This window comes from Ailuropoda melanoleuca, chromosome 4 (genome assembly GCF_002007445.2).
Source record: "Ailuropoda melanoleuca isolate Jingjing chromosome 4, ASM200744v2, whole genome shotgun sequence".
Taxonomy (NCBI): Eukaryota; Metazoa; Chordata; class Mammalia; order Carnivora; family Ursidae; genus Ailuropoda; species Ailuropoda melanoleuca.
Genome location: NC_048221.1, coordinates 11,252,418 through 11,273,751, shown reverse-complemented (window position 1 = coordinate 11,273,751; position 21,334 = coordinate 11,252,418). Strand labels below are relative to the sequence as shown.

Below are 21,334 nucleotides of genomic sequence, written 5' to 3'. Positions count from 1 at the left end.
CCAGGCTTTGTTTGAGACAGAGGACGGACCTCCGAACAATCCAGACTAGGCAGAAGAGGAGGTAGAAGAGTGTTGTGAGGAGGAGGAGGAGGAGGAGGAAGCGGCCGCCGCGGAGTCCGCGGCGCGCCCGGCCCCGGTAAGTCCGGGCCCGGCGTGGTGGCCGCGGGCTCCGCTGTCCCCGACCGCGGTCTCCGGGGCGCCCTCGGCCCCGGCGCTCACGTGGGCCGGGCTCAGCGTGCTCTCCTCGGCGCCTGGGTCCTCCTGCCCGGGCTGGGGCAGCGCGCCCCCGCCCCCATTTCCTCGCTTTCCCGGCCGTCCCCGGAGCTCTGCGGAGAATGGGGCTGGTCCCTAGGTGGAGGGAGGAGGCTGCCGCTGCACGCCTGCCCGGAGACATCCCCGTGGGTGGGAGCAGTGCTGTGTGGGGCGAACCTGACCCCCTTTACCCACCCACTCCCAGCCTGGCAACCTTGCGCTGGGCGCTTTGTTTTGCTGGGTCGGTGCTCGCTGGCGTCCTTGCCACGGCCTCGTCTGTTCGCAGTGTTGCGCGGGGTGGTGATTTGGGGTGGGGATGTGGGGGAGTTGTGATTCAGCGAAATAAAATGACACCCCCCTCAGCCCCAACGGAAGCAGCATAACTTTACCCAACTGAGCTGCCCCCAAGGCCTGGCCTTGGATGAAACTGGGAAATCCCACTTTGGTGTAGTGGACAGTGTAAATACTTATATTCAGGCCCTTGGATGAGTCATGTGCTTTTGCTGAGTGGCTGACCTCCCATTTACTCAAGACCACGCGTTGTTTTTTGAAATATTATTTTTATTTGTTTACTCATTTAATGTTTTCTGCAACCTGGTGGGTTTTATCTTGGTCTTTGGGTTCTTTTTTATGTGTATGTTGGATGCAAGAAGTGACTTCTTGGAGTCTGTTTCGTGAGAACTGAAGTGCCTTTGAGAGGGCTCTATTTGTCCGTGTTTACAGAAACCAAGTTTCAGTGTAGCTCTAAGCCAGTGGCTCTTTGGTGCTGTAATAATGGTTGGGAGATTTTTATGAATGGGGCTGTCAAGTTCCTTAAGTTGTTAGTCCTTAGAATTTGTAGTCTGGAAGTGGAAAAGAAAGCTATACTCAGCAGGATTTATGAATGTGTTTTCAATTCCAAGTAGGTTTTGGATGATAAAATCTGTTTTATGACCTTGCCAGTATTTTAATAAAACATTCCTTTTGGTTTAATTTGGATGGGGATTATCTTTTCTTCAAGGTGTTACAGATAACCAAGCTCTTCTCTCCCCGAACTTCATCCTGGGGAAGATAAACCTCTCAGATGGTTTCCATTGACTAAATCTAGAAGGAAAAGCATTATTTGGGGGGAAAAATGCATTGCTCCCTTGTTATCCACCATACCCCTTTCATTAGTAGAAAGCATCGTATCTCAGGGCTCAGGCTGTGGAGTAAATCTCCTAGTAAGATCACTTTAGTTGGTCATAACTGGAAGCAGATGAGCCCACCTGTGTACATCTAGCTAGAATTCAGCCCCAGCCAATTTGCTGAACATAAGCTTTGCCTACAGATGAAAGTTGGAACTTGAAAGTGGCTGCATTTTGAGGATAGGTTAACTGGTCCAGGTTGCCTGTATGACTAGCTTTCCTAGCTTGGATGGTGATGAGGAAAAAAAAATTAGCTAAGAATTGTAAGAGAATTACTGGCCACTTTGTAAAATTTCCACTAAATTATTGAATTATTTAAAGGAATTTAGACTTTGTTTCTAAAAGTTACCCTTTTGAGCCAGTTGTTGTGATCTTTGTACTAAATTGCACTTTTGTTTTTGGAGGTTTGGAGGATGCGATATTTTTCTGTTACACAATTCAGGTTATTGAATGACTTGAGATTTACAGATCTGGAAGGAGATTGGAATCCTTGTTCTTAATTTAAAGCAAAAAACTATTTGGTACTTCAATGATTTGAAGACTCTGGGCTGTTAAATCTTGACGACCCACTGTCATCTGTCACAATTGTAAAGTATTTTGATTTCTGATTTTGAATAAACTTGTAAAGTAGATCGTGTTTGTCTTTATGTTCCTGGCATATGCATAAAAAGGGAAGAAAAGCTTGTCATTAGAAACTGCTACTAATATTTCATAAATCTTTGTGACTTTTTATGTTTAGCAAGGGCTGCATGTTTGCAAGGTGAGAAATGTGGGGATTCTTTGCAAATGCTGACAGTTCATTTTTAATTCATAAGACATGAGTTTGTAAAAAATAAAATTTTATGGTTTTTTGTTTGTTTTGTTTTACTGGAATGTAAGTTCCGTGTAGGCAGGGTTACGTTTGCTTGGTTTTGCCTATTTTAATTCTGTTATATCCGCAGCACCTAAAAGAGCACCTTAAATATTCTGTGAGTGAACAAACTGGAGAGAGAATTGAGCAAGAATTTGGCATACCAAGTGCAAATAATTCTTCTTAAATTAATGTTAGGAGGGGACATAATTGGTTAGTAGTGATTTATAAACAATGTGACTTTTAACTAGGATTGTAAGGTCCAGGAATTGCAGTGAACTTATTTATAGTCTGGGCAATGTGGCATGCAGTTGCTTCTGTACACTGTCTACTGTACATTTCCCACTTAGTTTGAAATGTGGTGAGTGGGTTTGGGCTGTGGTTCAACACTGGCCTGGGAAAAGTATTTTAAGAGGGAGATGAAGTGGGTAATAAACATGTATGGGTAGCATTTCCTAATGTGACTCTCCTGTTGTCAATAAAGCTTGATCTTTTTATTTTATCTTATTTTTTAACATTGAGCATTTTCTTTTAATATTCGGGTTTCATGTGGATGTGATTGCCCAGTCAATTTCAGCGATTAATTCCTTAGTTCTTACTATGTGCAAAGGAAGACAGGATATTTGCATGTGAGTTTTCTTTGGTGGATTTGTTCTGTATTAACGTATTTATCTCTAAACATTTACTGAATTTAAATTCTGTATAACTTGAGCATTACAGTGTTACTGTAATAAAATCCCACCACATATCCTTCTTTAAAGAAATAACAGCTTCCTCGAGATACAGTTCACACACCCAATACAGTTTTCCAGTTTAAAGCATACAATTCAGTAGTTTTTAGTATATTCAGAGTTGTGCAGCCATCACCATAACGAATGTTAAGACATTTACATCCCTCCAAAAAGAAATCCCTGTACATCAGCAGCGGCTCTCCATCCCTGCCCCCCCCCCCAAATGCCTGGCAACCACTATTCTCTAACTCTATAAATTTGTCCCTTCTGGATATTTCAGGAATCATACAATATATAGCCATTTGTGTCTGATCTCTTTCAGTATAATGTTTTCAGGGTTTATACTATAGTATGAATCAGTACTTCATTCTTTTTATAACTGAATGATATTCCATTATGTGAACACATACCACATTTTATTTATCCGTTCTTTAGTTGGTGGACATTTGGGTTGTTTCCACTTGGCTGCTGTGAACATTCATGTACAAATTTTTATGCAGACATTTTCTAGTGGGTAGATGTTTAGGAGTGGAATTGCTGGGTCATGGTAACTATGTGACCATGTGCAAAGGCTCTAACTGCCTTGATTTTCTAGCGCTTTCACAAGGGGTTAAAGGAAAAGCTTGCTGAGCTGTGGGTGTACCCATTTAAAAAAAATGAGGAAATGGAAGTGCAAGGATGTCAGCATGTTGCATGTAGTACAGTCTGCATGGTTTGATCCTAAGTTTTTAAAAATTGTACATTCCTAGAGAACAGTTTGAAATGCTGGTAAGACAGAAACCCATCTGGAAGATGCACTCCAAACTTCTGTTGTATAGGGTAATTGTTAAAACCCTTACTTTTCTTTTTCAGTCTAAACAGGCTACAACTCATTAAACTGCATCCACACATCCCAGCTTAAATCATGGGATATATTCCACTCTAAAGAAATAGATGGAGTCCAGTGTCAAAGTTAGGGCAAACAGCTATCTGTCCCATTCTTGACTGAACCCTGAAGGGGAATAGCACCGATTGGTCCACCATCATTTGAAAGTGAGATTGTACGTTGTTTATTGTTCTTTTTTTTTTTTTTGCTTCCTTAAACAAAAGTAGTTTGTAGTCCTTTGAAATAATTTGAAAAGTAACAATGTTAACATAATGTTAAGTGTCAAAAACTATCCCTTAACCTCATTTGTGTTCTAATTTTTTCTATTTGTGAGTAACAAAATTAGATTATACTCTTAAATTTTCAAAAAATATTACATTGTGAACACTTCCAAGATACTCTATTTAAATAGTTGTCTAATATTCTACCATATGAATGTACTGTAATTTAATTCTGCTATTTTTGGACATGATTTTCAAGTTTTCTTCTTTTTTCATGTCTAGGGAGGGAATCACTACATCAAAGGGTGTGCATTTTTTAAACCTTGATACAAATTAGTTTTCCAGAAAAGTTCCATGAATGTCCATCTCTCCACAATTACAGCTTGACAGTGTCTTGTTTATAAAGGTGAGGTTTTTAACATTTTTTCCCCATAAAAAGAAGTTGGGTAAGAACAAAATGTCCTCTCTGTGATCTGAAGGCTTCTGAGAAGCACATGTGTCTCGATATCTTGCTCTTTGACCCTTCTACTCTATCCTGCCAGAGTTGGACTTTGTTTCCTGAAATCAAGTCTCAGAATTCCTGATCCTGTGATAGGAACCCACTGTTATCTGAGTGCTCTGGGGAAGGGTACTGGGGAGGGCTTGTGCAGCCTCTTGGCATCTGATCCTGTCTCATATTTGCTAGCCTGCTCCAAAGACTGATAACCATCAGTGTGACACAGACCTGAGTTTGAGTCCTGGCCCTGCTGCCGCCTGTGTGGCCTTCAGGTTGTCTCTCAGTCTCTTGCAAACTTCACTTCTTTTCATCTGAGGGTATAGTGAGGTGGTGCCCTCTCAGGGTTAGCTACTTACTTGCTGTCATTGCCCAGGATGAAATATGGAAGTGGGAAGAAGTAGCCAGGTATGAGAGTAGTGCCCCTGAAGGTTAGGAAGGTTCACCAGCTGGTACTCCTAGAAATCATGTCACCAGGTGACACCAACGGCAGCCAGGTGCCTTCTAAGGATTCCTTCCCTCTCTATTGTGTCTTCTTCCCAAGAAAACAGTGCATGGAGACCAGTGGAGGAGGTGATTTAAAGTGGAGATTAGATATTTTTTTAAGTGAGGATTTGTTTTTATCTGATATTGAGATTAAAAGAAGTGCTAATGGGATTAGGGGAAATTCAGTGGTTTGGGGGCATCCACTCTGGGATGTTGACCTCAGAGTTTGGGGAAATGATCCAGCAGGGAAATATAGCTTGGTGTATTTTTGGGTCTAAAGTATAAGTTTCCTATTTCATTAAAACTTGATTGTATGAATAAAGGCAATGGCCATGGTGCCAGAAGTCGCTGGTGGACTTAAGTTTTTCCAGAGCACAAGCGCAGCATCTTTCCCTTCCTTCTTTGGCCCTGATTTGAATTGTGGTGACATCTGGGTGTGACAGAAGGACTCCGATCGCCTTTAAATCAGCTTCTCCCTGGAAGAGAGGCAGGCAGCTGGATGGGCCAGGAAAGCGAAGTTCCTGATGGGAGGCTGAGGTCCTACTAATGGACTTTGGGCCTTGTTGACCCAGCGGACCAGTTGATGTCAGTCATTACTAGGGACCATCCAGATCCAGTGCCTTATGGGGTGTTTTTTGTGTTCAGCGCAATTGGAGAATTACTTTCAGAGATCAACCAAATCTGAGCATTTAACTGCAAATTAAAAGTGCTTGATTGAATATGCCATTTCTTCTTTTTGATCTATGATATAACAAAGATTTTTTTTAGTTCATCGTAAGTATAGGCTATTCTGTGATCTTTTCCTTGACAAGTATTGGCCTGTTCTGCCCAATGTAGGAAGTTTTAGGTCTTTGGGCTGTGGAGAGCAGCCTTGGTTGGAGCTGTGTCACTGGAGAGGGAGAACTGTGGAGTCCACTGTCGAGGTTTAGTCCTAGCCCTCCCTCCTTCTGGTCTTGACCTCAGGTGATTTACATAATCTCTCTAGACCTCAGTTTCCTTATTTGTGAAGTGGAATGTGTATACCTGAGCTTTGGCAGGTGTCCAGAAGGTGCAGGGGCAGGAGGGCTCACGTTTGTATTGTATTCGGATTGAGTGGGGTCTGAAGGGAGTGCTTGCTTTGCTCTGCCTGAAGGGCTTTGAGAAAAGCTGTCCAGACTCTACTTTGCATGTGGTCACCTTCCTTGTCTTGGTTCCATTTAAGGCTGAAAGTCCCCTTGTTGCTGTCAAGTCAAGAGGCACTGGCACACTGTGGCAGCGGTGCTGGGGGAGACTGTGTTGGGCTTGGTATTATGCAATTTTCAGAAACAGGAATTAGTAAGTCCTGTGTCCTTGTAGGTGGCTAATGCCCTACTTGTCCTACCCCAGGCAATAACACATACACATCTCTGAGCAAATTAGCCTTTGAGATTGTTTTGTTCTGTGTTTTAAGAATAAAGAAAAAGAAAGAGTGAGATCAGTTTGGGGATTTTACACTTGAAACATTTTCCACTGTTTTTGAGGAAACCTATATTTGGTGGGAGCAGATCGTTAATGTGAGGGTTGAAACGGGAGAACTGCGTGGGATGTGGAACCTGCCAGCACAGAGAGAGAGAGTGTTGTTACATACGTGTGTACATACACACGGGTGTGCATGTGCATGCATGAGAACTGGCTATCGGGCACACTTGCGTTGGACCACATACTCTCTCGTGTCTCAGTTTCTCATGCAAAATGGGGTAGTAGGTTTGGGCTCCAGAGAACTTTGACCAGAATCTAGATTTTAAGAAAGTCATTCTTGTTTTACATGTTTGTTTTGTTTTTCCCCAAACTGACGGTAATGACGTGAACCTAAGGGTTGCAATCATTGTTTAAGGGGAAAAAGGAAATGTCAAAGAGTATCACACATTGAAGAGTATTTCGTAAAACCTTTACTTGGACTTTATGTATTGCTGTGTACATCATAAAACGTGTATCTTACCGTGGGTCCTGTCAGAACAGTGTGAAATAATATTGTTTTAGATACGACTCACTTTTAACTGTAGGTACCTTGATGGTAGTTTTTCCTCTTAACCTTATTGCAATCTATTTCTTCCCCACTTGTCCGAGGGTGACTCCTGCATATGCTTTCTAGTAGCAGGTGAATTGCATTGCTCTTCAGTTTTTCTTCCTTGTACCCACTGTTTGCTGAGTCCTCTCTGTAGGGGCTGGGGTGGGTGGGGGAGTCGAGGAAGCATGTTATTAGTGAAGGTTGTCAGTAGTTTGCAGCAGGCACAACAAGTATATAAAGAGTGGTGTGTGTGTGTGTGTGTGTGTGTGTGTGGTTAAAAAAAATTCAACCGAGTAAATTTTAAAGATCTTAGTTGACTTTATTTGATGATTCATGAATTGGGCAACATTTCATCTAGTAAGTAGAAGGGAGCTCCAAAGAGCTGTATAAATGAAAGGTTTTTTACAGGCAGAAGGGGGCAGGATGAGGAAGTTACAAACAGTGAAAAGCAGATGGTTTTAGGCAAGGTCACCTTCCTTTTAGGGGCTGGGGTCTGTTGGGCAGATTACCTCACTAGTACTGACCAGGTAATTCCAGATTGACTGGTTTAAAATTCCACTCCTGGGAGAAGTTGAAACCATAATTATTAAGTCTCAGTTTGGTGACTGTGGGACTTAGCACAAGTGATTCCCTTTGGGGCCTTTTATCTCTTCAAGTGTGTGAGGCAAACTACCTGTCCTTTATTCTCAGAAACTGTCCCTCCAACTTTCTAATTAGGGTATCTCCCTCTCGCTCCCTTTTTGGAAATAGTTTTATTGTTAGGTCTTTTTGGTATAAATAACTAATGTAAAACTATAATAGGGAAATCTGTTGGCTGATGTGACAAGAAGTTGAGTGGGTCTCAAACAGGGACATAAGAGCTTGTTACCTATCACCGATACACTGATCTCAAGGTCGAGATTGAGTCTTCCCCGGTAGTGCTGTTCGATGGCAGAAAACTCTGACTTGGATCATTGCCCATCACTGACCGTGTACAGAATGGGAATGTCAAACCGCCTTGCCTCAAACATGGGACCTGTAGCCCATCTCTGCCCTCCACTTGCTTACCCCAAATAGTAGCTCCAGCAGCATCTTGTTTATCATTAGGAGGCATGCCAGGTGAAATACTTTGGCTGAGCAGTCTGTCTTTTCACTAGAAGTAGTGTGCCCCTTAACTGGAAGCAAGAAATTTTGGATGGCTGAAAGGGAAGCCAATTTCCCATACGAAGTCATAAACCAGAATTAAAATCAGCTTGAGTAACTCAAGAAAAGGGTATAGTGAGCATGGTTAAGAATTATGAATTCCAAGTCCTTTGGTAGAGGATTAAATCGTTTATTTTACCAGGTGCTGGGTACAGAGGGAGCCACTGTGGGGAGCTGTGAGTGGGGTCAAGCCAAGTCTCAGTGTCTCTTTTGGGGAGTGAGAGGACTCAGGTCACCAGTGATGATAGCATCCAGTTTGGCCAGAAAAACAGCCCTCAGGAAGCACAGGGGTGAGATGGGCTTATACCATCGAGGAAGCACAGGGTAAGACTTGGAAAGGAGACCAGGTAGGTAAATTTCAGTAAATGCTTGTATGAATGAAATTGTAATGGAGAACATTTCAGTGGACTGGGTTCATCTTTCGTCTATGCCTGTGAAAACTAGAGTTGTAATTTTGCCATTTGCTAAGCTGTTTCTATACTTAAGTTCTTGTAAAGTCTGATGCTTGACATTCCTCTGGTATTACAGAAAGCCTACTCAGATTTCCATAATCAAAAACAAGTTTTAAGCATTGCTAGAGTAATCATTTTCCTACAGTTCTTGCTATTGAATTTATTCAGTCCTTTAAGGGGCTTGGAATAATTGAGGATCCAGTGGCCAAGGATGAGACCAGCCCTGCTTCTCCACTAGAGCTTCAGTTCTTAACTTGAGGGGAGGTCAGAGGTCATGTTGAGAATGTGACGAATGCTATGGGGTCCTTTCTCCAGGGAAAAAAAAAATGCATATGCGTGAACGTTGAACAGTTGCAGAGATGGTTCTCATAAACCAGAGCCCATCCAAGGAGCATGTACTAAAATGAATTTCCTAAATTTTACTTAGAGAATGTGTTTATTATTATGTTAATTAAAAGGCTCTTGGTGGTTTTGAAGAGTTTCCTTTTTGCACATAGCCTGCTTTTGCAGACATTTACAAATTTATGATGTGGAAACAATGTGGAGTGCCCATTTTGGTTTGTCCTTGTAAAATCCTCCAGAGGGTGTTATAGAGCTGTTAGTGTGAGAGTCACCAGTGGTACAAACCTGCCCAAGACCCCTGTGCGCCCCCCTCTTTTCCAGCTTGTTTTCTTTCCTGGGGATGAGGAATGTCAGAATGGGTCTCTCAGTGGCTGCAGAAGAAGAGAGGTTTTTGTTCACTGAAGTTGCCACTGTTCGTAAAATTGTCTCCAGGATTTGGTGTTGGCCTGGAGCTTTTGCTGCAGAAGGTAACCCAGTGGGCCATTAGCTAGCCTGTCATTTGGTGGTGTTGGATGTGGGTAGACTTAGAATTATGGTTGTGGGTCCCTATTGTGATTCAGTGTACTTCACGCGTACACCATGCATACACTAGAACTACATGCTGAGGGAGATAGAACTTGTGGGATGGGGGCGCCTGGGTGGCACAGCGGTTAAGCGTCTGCCTTCGGCTCAGGGCGTGATCCCGGCGTTGTGGGATCGAGCCCCACATCAGGCTCCTCCACTGTGAGCCTGCTTCTTCCTCTCCCACTCCCCCTGCTTGTGTTCCCTCTCTCGCTGGCTGTCTCTGTCTCTGTCTCTGTCAAATAAATAAATAAAATCTTTTAAAAAAAGAAAAAAGAAAAGAACTTGTGGGATGGCAAAGTATCATTCTTCAGCATAATGTTTATGCCTAGGAATATGAACATGCTACTCCAGATGTGGAGCGTGATCCACTCTGCTGTCTTTCCCCACATCCCTGTATGGTGGAAGGAATAGGAAACACAGTACCATAAACTTGAATAATTCATACTTCTGTAATTGGGGCAGAGTTGTTGGAGGAGGGAAAACAACTCCCGTTACTTCTAAGAATAGTGCATATTAAAAACTCCCTTACTCCTCCTTAATCTCTAAAGTTCGAAGATTAAACTTGTTATGTGTTGATGGATATTTCACCCTTTCATTTACTGTTGTTGTTGGCTTTAATTAATCCCATTGCTCTGCTCAGTTGAATTACAGTCTTATTGTACAGGCATGATTTTCGTTGCTTGAGCAGTTTCCCCTTTCTATTCTGTAATTAAGAGAAAAGATAGGATACGTGGAAGAGTTTTGTAAAAGGTGGTGCCATCCATGTGTAGGTTGTTTTCATTTATAATCTTTGTTGAAAATTACTTGGTGCTCAAGAGCTTTCAGTTATAAAAAACTGCTAAGTAAGAGAGTCATGTGTATGTGCCTTCATTTGTTTTCCTTTTGACACTAGGAAACAATTGAGCTGACAGATGAGCTGTCTGGAAATAACACCACCTTTGTGTTCATCTATTTCAGAATCATAACACGCATCTTTGTAATCTCAGGAATGCAGTTTTGAGTTACCAGTGTTGGAGCCCTTTTGAGTTGCAGCACATGCAGCCTGTAATTTAGTTGGCCTGTCCTCAGGGTCCTCTCTCAGGACATCTCTAGGCCTGTTTGCTTTGGGAACCCTGTGAGCATCCTTCCCTTGTACTTGTGAGGGCTGAATGCTCTCCCTGGCCTGTGGCTCTTTCTGCTTGCCTTCCAGACCCCCACATTCCCTTTGTTCACCTTGAGGCAGTGCTTATCTTTGATCCATGACTGTGAAAAGGTTTGTGAGAAGTGTAGAACTATCTTTTCTGAACGTACAGGTTTTTTTTTTCTCTGTTACTGCTTGCCTTTTGTTTAATGGGGAAGTTGAACATGAGTCACCTGGCTGTCTGTCAGCCTTAATATATGGAGCTGCAGTGTGGGTCTCTTCTTTCTCACTGTTTCCCCAGATGGGAAGCTTGAGCATATGTTTATGAGCACTCTGTTTTAGTGAGTATTTGAGTGGTTACCGTGGCCCAGGTGCTAGATTTCTAAGAAAGGCTCCTATGTTTTCCTTAAGTCTTAAGAAAACAACCTTACTAACTGGATACTAGTATCATCTCCATTTTGTAAAAGAAAGCTGATGCCCAGAGAGCTCAGTCACTTGAGCAGGGATGTAAGGGCACGGAGCTGGTAAGTGGCGGAGCTGGTAAGTGGCAGCGCCTGGCTCCAGAGCCCACGTGCGCTCTCTATTCTATTCTGTTCTATTTATTTGAGAGGGAGAGACAGCACGAGTAGGGTGGGGGCAGAGGAAGAAGCAGACTCCCTGTTGAGCAGGGAGCCCAATGTGGGGCTCGGCCCTCTCCGGGATCATGACCTGAGCCAAAGGCAGACGCTTAACCGACTGAGCCACCCAGGCGCCCCCCCTTTTCCTTTTTTTCCCCCAAGATTTTATTTTTAAGTAATCTCTACACCCAACGTAGGGCTTGAACTTAACAACCTGGAGATCAAGAGTTGCATTTTCCACTGACTGAGCCAGCCAGGTACCTCCCACGTGCTCTTGAGTTCTGTTCTACAAGCTGTGGAAGGAGGGAATCTGGCCCATGTAGATGATTGGGATGGTACATAATGTGCACAAGGTAGACTGCTTGAGTGCTTTCTCAGAGATATAGTTCAGCCACTCTCAAGGAAGAGAGACCTTCCAGCTGTGAGCATAGGAAAGGAGCTGGCATTTCAGCTGGTCCATCTGAGGACAGCTGAGGCCTGGATGGGGATCTGGACTGTTCTGCAAGCAAGCACCTGTCCCTTGGAGGCACTCACCAGGGTGGGGAATGGTCAGAGAAGGGCCATTACTCTGGCTGTGCAGATCTCCTTTCATCTGGGCATCTGGTCACTAAATGCAGTGCCACTCTCCTGAGGAGTCTCACGAAGAAATTCACAGGAGTGCAATTAAACGTCACCTGCCTTGATTCGGTTTCACCTCCATTTTTTCCTCGTTAGTCCGGTGAAAGTCTAAATACAGGAGAGGGAGTTTGGGCAGTCAGTAAGCTGGCGTCAACTTCATCGTCTTTAGTCCATGTGCCCCAGGCTTGTTAAAACAGGGGTGTGAACTGGATGATCTCTTAGGATTATGATGAGTCTGTCTGTCTCAAAGTGCTGCTTATTGTAGGATGCAATTGAGTTCCAGCTTATGGGTGCTTATTTCCCATTTAGGGACTCTTGTTTAAAGGGAATTTCCTGCCTGAAGCAAACAGGCCAATTTCTGCCAGGGTGTGTGTAGGACTTACTAGGTAATCAGGCACTGTGCTATATTCTGTGTGTGCAGTGAAGATTCAGTGGTGAATAAAGGTATTTTCCATGTCTGTGCCATGTACAATTAAAGCATGACTGAGGGCATAGTGAGGCAAGTGTTTCAGGGGTCTTAATATGTCCAGTGGTGGGCAGTGGCTCAGTGCTAGAAAGGTGGCAATTTATTTAATAAGACTGCCCTGAAGAAACAGATCATTTTACTTTGAAAACCTTTCTTTGACCTTGTAAGATGACAAATGATCTCATTGAGTAAGAGTTTGGTTCTGAGTAGCTGTGAGAAAAATCCAGTCAAGAGAAGATGGTAGAAGTCATTAAACAGGCTTCATGCAAAACTAAAAATTAGACTAGTAAGCTAGTTGGAATATGATCAAAATGTAATAGATTTATTGCAGCAAAATTCTCCTGCTGCTCTAAAACCCCACTGCATATGGGCTAAAACTCCCATCCTGTGGTACTCTGGGCCCTAGCTTCTGTGACAGACTGCCGTCCCATGTCTTTGATTCTTTGCTTTTTCTAGATGACCCCCCACCCCCAGCTTTCAGGGTCCAGTTTGGATCTTATTTTACAGTAACCTACCCAATTTTTTTTTTAAGTAAGCTCCACACCCAACGTGGGTCTTGAACTCACAACCCTAAGATCAAAAGTCACAAGCTCTTCCGACCTACCCAGTTTTTAATCTTTTTTTTTTTTTAAAGATTTTATTTATTTATTTGACAGAGACAGCCAGCGAGAGAGGGAACACAAGCAGGGGGAGTGGGAGAGGAAGAAGCAGGCTCATAGCGGAGGAGCCTGATGTGGGGCTCGATCCCATAATGCCAGGATCACGCCCTGAGCCGAAGGCAGACGCTTAACCGCTGTGCCACCCAGGCGCCCCACGACCTACCCAGTTTTTAAAGCAGTGCTGTCCTGTGGAACTTCTTGCAGTAATGGAAAATCTTGAGTTTCGAGTTATCTATCCAGCACAGTAGCTACTATGACCATGTGGCAAGTGTGCCTGATTTGACGGGTTTTAGAGAAGATAGGCTTATTTTAGTCCCATGGTGCTTGTGGTTGAAACTGTCTTGTAGGCAGGTGGATGTGCAGTTCTGGAATGCAGGGGCAGGCCTAGGCCAGAAGTGGGGACTTTGGGCATTGCTGGGAGGATGGGTGAGGTCTTCTGGGGCTGTGTGGAGAGAGAAGAGGGGCCTGGGGCCACATTTAGAGTAAGACGACAGTCAGGAACTGAATCCTGATTTGTGGAGAAGGGCAGGTACCTTGCTCCCATTCCCACAGGAGGTTGGAAATGCGGTCCCAGCAAGGTCCCAGGCTAGAAAAAGCCAAGCCTGCATAGCCTAAGAACTCAGGTGGAGAATTAACCTTCATCAGCTCAGGGAAAGGGTTTTCTTTTGAAAACTATACATTGTGAAGTGAACTCCAGTTACCTAGTTAAGTATGGTATTCTCCAATCTCTTCCCTTCTGTTTTTATGGCCTAGAAAATTCCCTGCTCCTCCTTGGAATTTGCTTTATCTGACATCTTCCATTTCATTCATTCCATATATTTCCCTCCTCCCCCATTTTGTGAGCAGAGCTTTGGGGGAGGGCTGGTGCATTTGGCCCATTATCTTTGGGTGTGGAGAATGTGAACAAAGTTTGAAGCATGGTTATAGAAAGTGCCGGTGGCGGGTCTGCCTGGATTGAGTCAACTGAACCAGGTGGATGAGGCCTGCCCACAGAGCTTGTGCTACTGGGCTGCAGACCAGACCTCAAGGCCCACTGTGATTGCATTATGAAATGTGCAAAGTTAATACCAAATCATAACATTCACTTTTATTAATAGGAGGATTAGTAGAGTTTATTGAACACTTATTTTCTGTTGCATCCCATTTGACACTTACACCAGCCTGTGGGACGGTCTTATCTCCATTTCTGAGTTATGGAATCTGTGGTGAAACCATCTACAAAAGTTTATCATCTTAATGTTTTTAAGTATGTGCACGTCGTTGTGCAATAGATCTCTAAAACTTTTTCATCTTGCAGAACTGAAACTGTATCCATTTAACAACTCTCTCTTTCCCCTTCCCTCCGGCCCCTTGGCAACCACATACTACTTTCTGTTTCTAAGAGTTTGACTATTTTAGATACCTCACATAAGTGGAATCATGCAGTATTTGTCTTTTTGTCACAAGCCTATTTCACTTAGCAAATGTCTTCCACATTGTCACATATGAGAGGATTTCCTTTTTTAAAGGCAAAAAATATCCTATTGTACATTTTTTTTTTAAAGATTTTATTTATTTATTTGACAGAGAGACAGCGAGAGAGGGAACACAAGCAGGGGGAGTGGGAGAGGAAGAAGCAGGCTCCCAGCGGAGGAGCCCGATGCGGGGCTCCATCCCAGATCCCAGAACTTCGGGATCATGCCCTGACTGAGCCACCCAGGCGCCCCTCTATTGTATGTTCTTACCACATTTTCTTTCTTTCTTTCTTTCTTTTTTTTAAAGATTTTATTTATTTATTTGACAGAGAGAGAGAGACAGCCAGCGAGAGAGAGGGAACACAAGCAGGGGGAGTGGGAGAGGAAGAAGCAGGCTCCTAGCGGAGGAACCTGATGCGGGGCTCGATCCCAGAGTGCCGGGATCACGCCCTGAGCCGAAGGCAGACGCCCAACTGCTGTGCCACCCAGGCGCCCCTCTTACCACATTTTCTTAATCCAGTCATATGTTGATGGACATTGGGATTGCTTCCCCTTCTTGGCTGTTAGGAATAGTGCTGCAATGAAATGAACCTGGATTTGCAAATAGGCACTTGTCTGCTTTTGAACAAAGGTTCCTTTACTTCCCTTTCCCTCCCTCCCTCTCCTCTCCGCCACCTCTCCCCTTCCCCTTTCCTTCCTTCCTTTTCTTTTCTTTTTTTCCTTTTCTTTCTTTCTTCCTTCTTTTCTTTCTTCCTTTTCTTTCTTTCTTTCTTTCTTTCTTTCTTTCTTTCTTTCTTTCTTTTCTTTTCTTTTCTTTTCTTTTCCTTTTCTTTCTTTCTTTCTTTCAGATTTTATTTATTTGTCAGAGAGAGAAAGAGCGCATGCACGAGCAGGGGGAGCAGCAGTCAGAGGGAGAAGCAGGCTCCACACTGGGCAAGGAGCCCGACACAGGACTCAATCCCAGGACCGTGGGATCATGACCTCAGCCAAAGGCAGGCACTTAACCAGCTGAGCCACTCAGGTGTCCCTGAACACAGGTTTCAGTTTAGAACTTGGATACAGAAGCCTGCTACAAAATTGCCATGTCCTGTTTGCATGCTGAAACCTGATTGGAGGGTTTTTATTAGGCAGCTGTGAAAAGCGGACACAAAGGTGACTGCAAATACAGTGGACTCCACCCCTTCCTAGGGTCTTATCCTGTCAGTTACCCCACAGCCTTGGCTTCTCAACCCAACCCACTAACGACATTTTCCATGGCAAGTACCTTGACTTATGTTTTCATTTCAGCCAGTCTAATCCTGAAACAGCTCACAGAATCATTGTAATTTAACATTTCTCTATGCATTGCCCCAGAATATGACCAGAACAGCTTAATTTACAAAATCCTTTAAGTGGGATGGCTCTTACCAACTCATGATCAGATAGATGTAGCAGAGGTGAGAGGTGCTTCCAGCATCAGTCTTGGCAGGCTCTGCCTTTTCCTGCATTCAGTGTCCTGAGACTTATGCCTGGACAGCTTGGATTGCTTCATCCTTCCTCCCACCTAGTGCAAGAAACACCAAATGCCACCTGTCCTTGGAAGGCGAGCATTGACCCTCAGGATAAATAAACTAGATAGCTTTCTCCCCCAAAAGGAAGCAGCTTAGATTTTGGTTTTTCCTTTTTCAGAAAATCTGGTCACATTCTTATAAATGGGACTATCCATTCATCAGTTCATGGACATGTCAATTTCTGCTTTTTGGTTCTTAAGAAAAACGCTGCTATTAAGTTTCACATGCAAGTTTTTGTGTATACATGTTTTCCTTTCCTTTGAGGATATAGCTAGGGGTGAAACTTCCTCCTTATATGGTAACTGTGTTTAATCTTTCCAGGAACTGTGGACTGCTTTCCAAAGTTGCTGCCCTATTTTTACATTCCTGTCAGCAATATATGAAGGTTCCAGTTTCCCTACATCGTTGTCAACACTTGTTATCTTTCTGATTGTAACAAATTCCTTTTCAACCTAGCAGAATTGAAGTAGTTTCAGCTTTTACTTCTTACTCTCTCCCTTTTGATCTTCCGGATAAGCAGCAATTGCAGGATAAGGTGGTGTTTTCTCCGTGTTCTTGCAGGATACTTCTGCCTAGATGAGTCTTGTCATGTGACATGCCAGTTACAAGACACTGTATGCAGATCTGAATGCATGATATTGTCAAGAGGTTGAATTTTAAGTTGTATCATGGGACTTATTTCTGTGAACTTTATTTGTAGTGATGCCTTAATCGATCTTTTCGGTAATACAGTGTTGATGTCTTCAGGTGAGGGTTCCAGTGCACATTCTCCATTCTAGTTTTACACACAGTTGTGCGTGTGTACCTGAGGCTAAAGATTTATCTCAGAACCCATCTTACTCACTGTGCTTGTTGGTGAAACAGCTTCTGGTCCAGGGCAGAGGATGAGGGCTTGATTCATTAAGGATCTTAAGCAGACTTTGCCTCCCAGGTTTTGAAACCAGCTATAACCTTGAAGTCACTCTTTACTGTTAAACAGCAGTTGGCATTCTCTTGTTCTGGTACCAGAATGGGCTAGTCACTCAGCATTTTGTTTCATGCTTAGCAGATGTTCTCTTTACCTCTGCTGTGTTTTACTTTGGCCAGTAGGGCATGCTGAAAATGGAATAGACCACATAAGGAGGTAAACAGATGAGCTGTGACTAGTGGTATTAAAGCTGGAAATGGACACTCACTGGCGTTTGGAGAAATGGATAGTGATCTGGGACAGGCTGCTTAACCTCTGAGCCTTTGTTTCCCTGTCAGTAAATGAGGTATCAAAAACCCCACCTCCCTCAAGTTTGTGAAGATCTGTCTGGGATCAAGTAGCTCTAGTGTTATTAACACACTGCCCCTGTCAGGCATAGCAGAGGGAACATCCTCTGATATCACAGAAGATGCAGTGGATTCAGTCGTATGTGATTAAAGGTGCAGTGGTTTGCACTTCAAATCTGAGTGATTCTAATTTCTGTCTTCCAGCTTGAGGAGACCTAGCGTGACCAGTTCAGTCGCCTCTGCTTTGTGTATGCTTCTTTCCCTACCTCATTTCCTTGTCCATCCTGAATTTTGAAGTCGTCATGCTTTTTAATTTTGGTCTCAGTTGCATATACCTCTAAAGAGTACATTGCTTAGTATTACTCTTTTTCAGCTTTATTACCCAGGCCAACACATTATTTGCAGACATCTGCCACTTCCTCATTTAAGTTCATGCATGTTGTGGTAGCTATACCTCATTCATTTTCATCAGTGTGTGAACGTATCATGATTGGTTCTCATGTTGGTGGACATTTGGGTGCTCAGATTGATTTTGAGATTTTGCTTTTAAGCAATTTCTATCCCCAATATGGGGTTCAAACTCACAACCCCACAATCCAGAGTCAATGCTCTACCAACTGAGCCAGGCAGGTGCCCCCTTTAGATTTATTTTTATTGAAGGAGGAAGGGAGGGTGGAATTGGTGTCATTAGAAAGCATTGTTGTTAGGAGCATTCTTCCGCATACAGACATGCCCTTGAGACCTGTGTACAAGTGTTTAAGTCAGTAAGTGCCAGGAGTGGGATTACTGGATCGTTGGGGATGCCTTAATCCCAAATGATTTTCAGAAACAGTCCCATCAGTTTACCTGCCCACATCCTAAAATGTTGGACCACATTGTCACAAACATTGGCATTAATGGACTTTCTTATATTTTACCAATCTTTTTTTTTAAGATTTTATTTATTCATTTGAGAGCTCAAAAGCAAGAGCCAGAGAGCACAAGCAGAGGTGGTGAGAGAGCATGAGCGGGGTGAAGGGCAGAGGGAGAAGCAGACTCCCCACCCAGCAGGGAGCCTGATGCGGAGCCCGATGCGGAGCCTGATGCGGGGCTCGATCCCGGGACTCCAGGACCATGACCTGAACCAAAGGCAGACATCCAACCAACTGAGCCACCCATGCGCCCCAGTATTTTACCAATCTTGATGGATACAAAATGTCATTGTGGTTTCAATTATCAGGGAAATGAAGACTAATGAGGCTGAGCATCTTCTCTTTTTTTAATTTAATTTTATTTAAAACCAATCAGTTAACATATAGTGTATTACTAGTTTCAGAGGTAGAGTTCAGTGATTCATCAGTTGCATATAACAGCCAGTGCTCATTACATCAACGTGTCCTCCTTAATGCCCATCGCCTAGTTACCCCATCCCCCCACCGACCTCCCCTCCAGCAACTCTCAGTTTGTTTCCTATAGTTAAGTGTCTCTTAGGTTTCTCTCCCTCTCTGATTTCATGTTATTTTTTCCCCTCCCATCTCCTATGATCCTGTTTTGTTTCTTATATTCCACATATGAGTGAAATCATGATAATTCTTTCTCTGATTGACTTACTCTGGTTAGCGTAATACCCTCTAGTTCCATCCAGATCGTTGCAAAATGGCGAGATTTCATTCTTTTTGATGGTTAAGTAGTATTCCTGTGTGTGTGTGTGTGTGTGTGTGTGTGTGTGTGTATGTGTGTATACCACATCTGTATCTGTTCATCTCTCCAATGACATCTGGGCTCTTTCCATAGTTTGGCTGTTGTGGACATTTCTGCTATAAACATTGAGGGGCAGGTGGCGCTTAGGATCACTATGTTTGTATTTTTCGGGTAAATAGCTAGTAATGTAATTTCTGGGTCCTGAGGTAGCTCTATTTTTAACTTTTTGAGGAACCTCTGTACTGTTTCCCAGAGTGGCTGCACCAGCTTGCATTCCCACCAGCAGTGTAAGAGGGTTCCCCTTTCTCCTCATCCTCACCAACATTTGTTGTTTCCTGACTTGTTAATTTTAAAACTGAGCATTTTCTTGTGTGTATTTAATGTTGTTGTTGAAATGCCTGTTTCTGATTTTCATTTTTTTTTAGCTTGTTTGTTTATTTTTTTAATTTTTTTAGTGAGTATGTGCAGGTACTAGCCGGGTGGGTGAGGGAGGGGCAGAGGGAGGGAGAGAGAATCCTAAGCAGGCTCCATGCCCAGTGCAGAGCCAGACGTGGGGCTTGATCTCACAACCGTGAGATCGTGACCTGAGCCGAAATCAAGAATCCCATGCTTAACTCACTGAGCCACCCACGTGCCCCTAGCTTGTTTATCTTTTTTAATTGATTTGCAGAAGTTGTTTATAGAATATGAGTGCCCAGATCTCTGTGGATAATAGATTTTTTGCAAATATTTTTACCTAGTTTAGTGCTGCCCCCTCCCCCATAGTCTTTTGACAAACAGGAGATGTTAATATTAACATGGGTGAATTTATGAATCTTTGTTTTACAGTTAGTGAGAATAACACTACCTGGAAAGTACTCTGTATTGTTTTCTAAAAGTTATAAGGTTTTACCTTTCCAGTGTATGCCCTTAATTCATCAGGAAATGATTTTTGGGTATAGGGTGAGAAGTTGTGCAGGCTTCGTGACCTCAGAGGAATGAATGACATTTCTAGCATCAGCATCCTCATCCATGAAACTGAGATCTTAGTCTCTACCTGTGTAAGTTTCTCATGGGGTGTGGGATACAGCATCCTAGCACACTGGGCCTGAGAGCCTCAGTAAGCATTCAGTAATTGCTCATTGGTCTGAGTCCAACTGCATTCCCTAAGCATGTGGACACTCAGGGAAAGTTGGCGCTTAAATGGGAAAGTTGTTTCTTATACATTGCCTGCCAACCACTACAGGCATCGTGGCCAGACTGGGTTTGGCTGCTCAGCAAATCCTCTGGCAGGGCAGTTGGCTAGCTTGGAGAATGTTCAGCTGTATGCAAAGCTTGCCTGATTCAGGCAGGTGCTCAGTCAGTACCAGAGCTAATTGGTGTGATATCTGATGCATTCTAGAAGTGGCTGCTTCCTAGGTCCCTAGTGCAGTCCCAAGCCTGAGTCCAAGATGCTCTCCTAACCAGGAACTTTGGGCCTTGAGTGGAGCTTGTTTAGTGACTGATGTTGAGTACCTGTGCAGACACGGACATATCTTTGTGTGCTCTGGGAGGTCAGATGTCAAAATGAGGGCTTTGGGAGACTGAAGGGCATTGATGCCAACCCCTGCTCATGGAATTTGTTGCGGTGGATAGTGCCTTCTCGGTGAGCCTTTTCCAGTTAGGCTCTCCCAGTGTTCTTGCTGGCATTTTGACCGGGGGCTTTGTCATACACCATTTACGGAGGGGAACACTGAGCTGGGCATGTGATAATAAGCCATCAAATGTTTTTTGATCCCTCTCAACCCTGTAATGTCCACATTGGAAAACTGGAAATATCTCAGTATAAAACAGCTGGCTGTGGTTTGTGAGCTTTGGCCTTTCTTTTAATGATGGGTAGCAGTGGCCATCACTTCACTGTTAAAGGTGACGGGTGTGTATATACATCCCATCAACACTAGAACACAGAATATGAGGAGAATATTGATTGTGGGTAACCCTGGGTGCTTCTGCACTTGAAAATAGGTGTTGTTACTTTAAAAAAAAATACTTTATTTACTTATTTGAGAGAGAGAGAGCATGAGCAAGGGGGAAGGGTAGAGGGGGAAGCAGACTGCCCGCTGAGCAGGGAGCCCGACGTGGGACTTGATCTCAGGACCCTGAGATCATGACCTGAGTTGAAGGCAGATGCTTAACTGACTGAGCCACCCAGGTGCCCAAAAATAGGTGTTACGATGTGGGGTGACCTTTTGCCTACTTGTGGCTTTGTTGCATTTTATTGTAAGGACAGTGAAATGTTTTAATCAGAAGACCTCATTTCACAGGTGA

At 43.5% G+C, this 21,334-nt stretch overlaps 1 protein-coding gene across 1 annotated transcript in view; it reads left to right on the top strand.

The window, feature by feature from the left end:
* The first annotated feature begins 76 nt into the window (after positions 1-76).
* The window catches only part of BRD4 (bromodomain containing 4), an 89,636-nt gene continuing 68,378 nt past the window's right edge, over positions 77-21,334 (top strand). Inside the window, 1 exon segment of the mRNA XM_034657934.1 lies at positions 77-136. The gene's annotated coding sequence lies outside the window, so the exon portion shown is untranslated.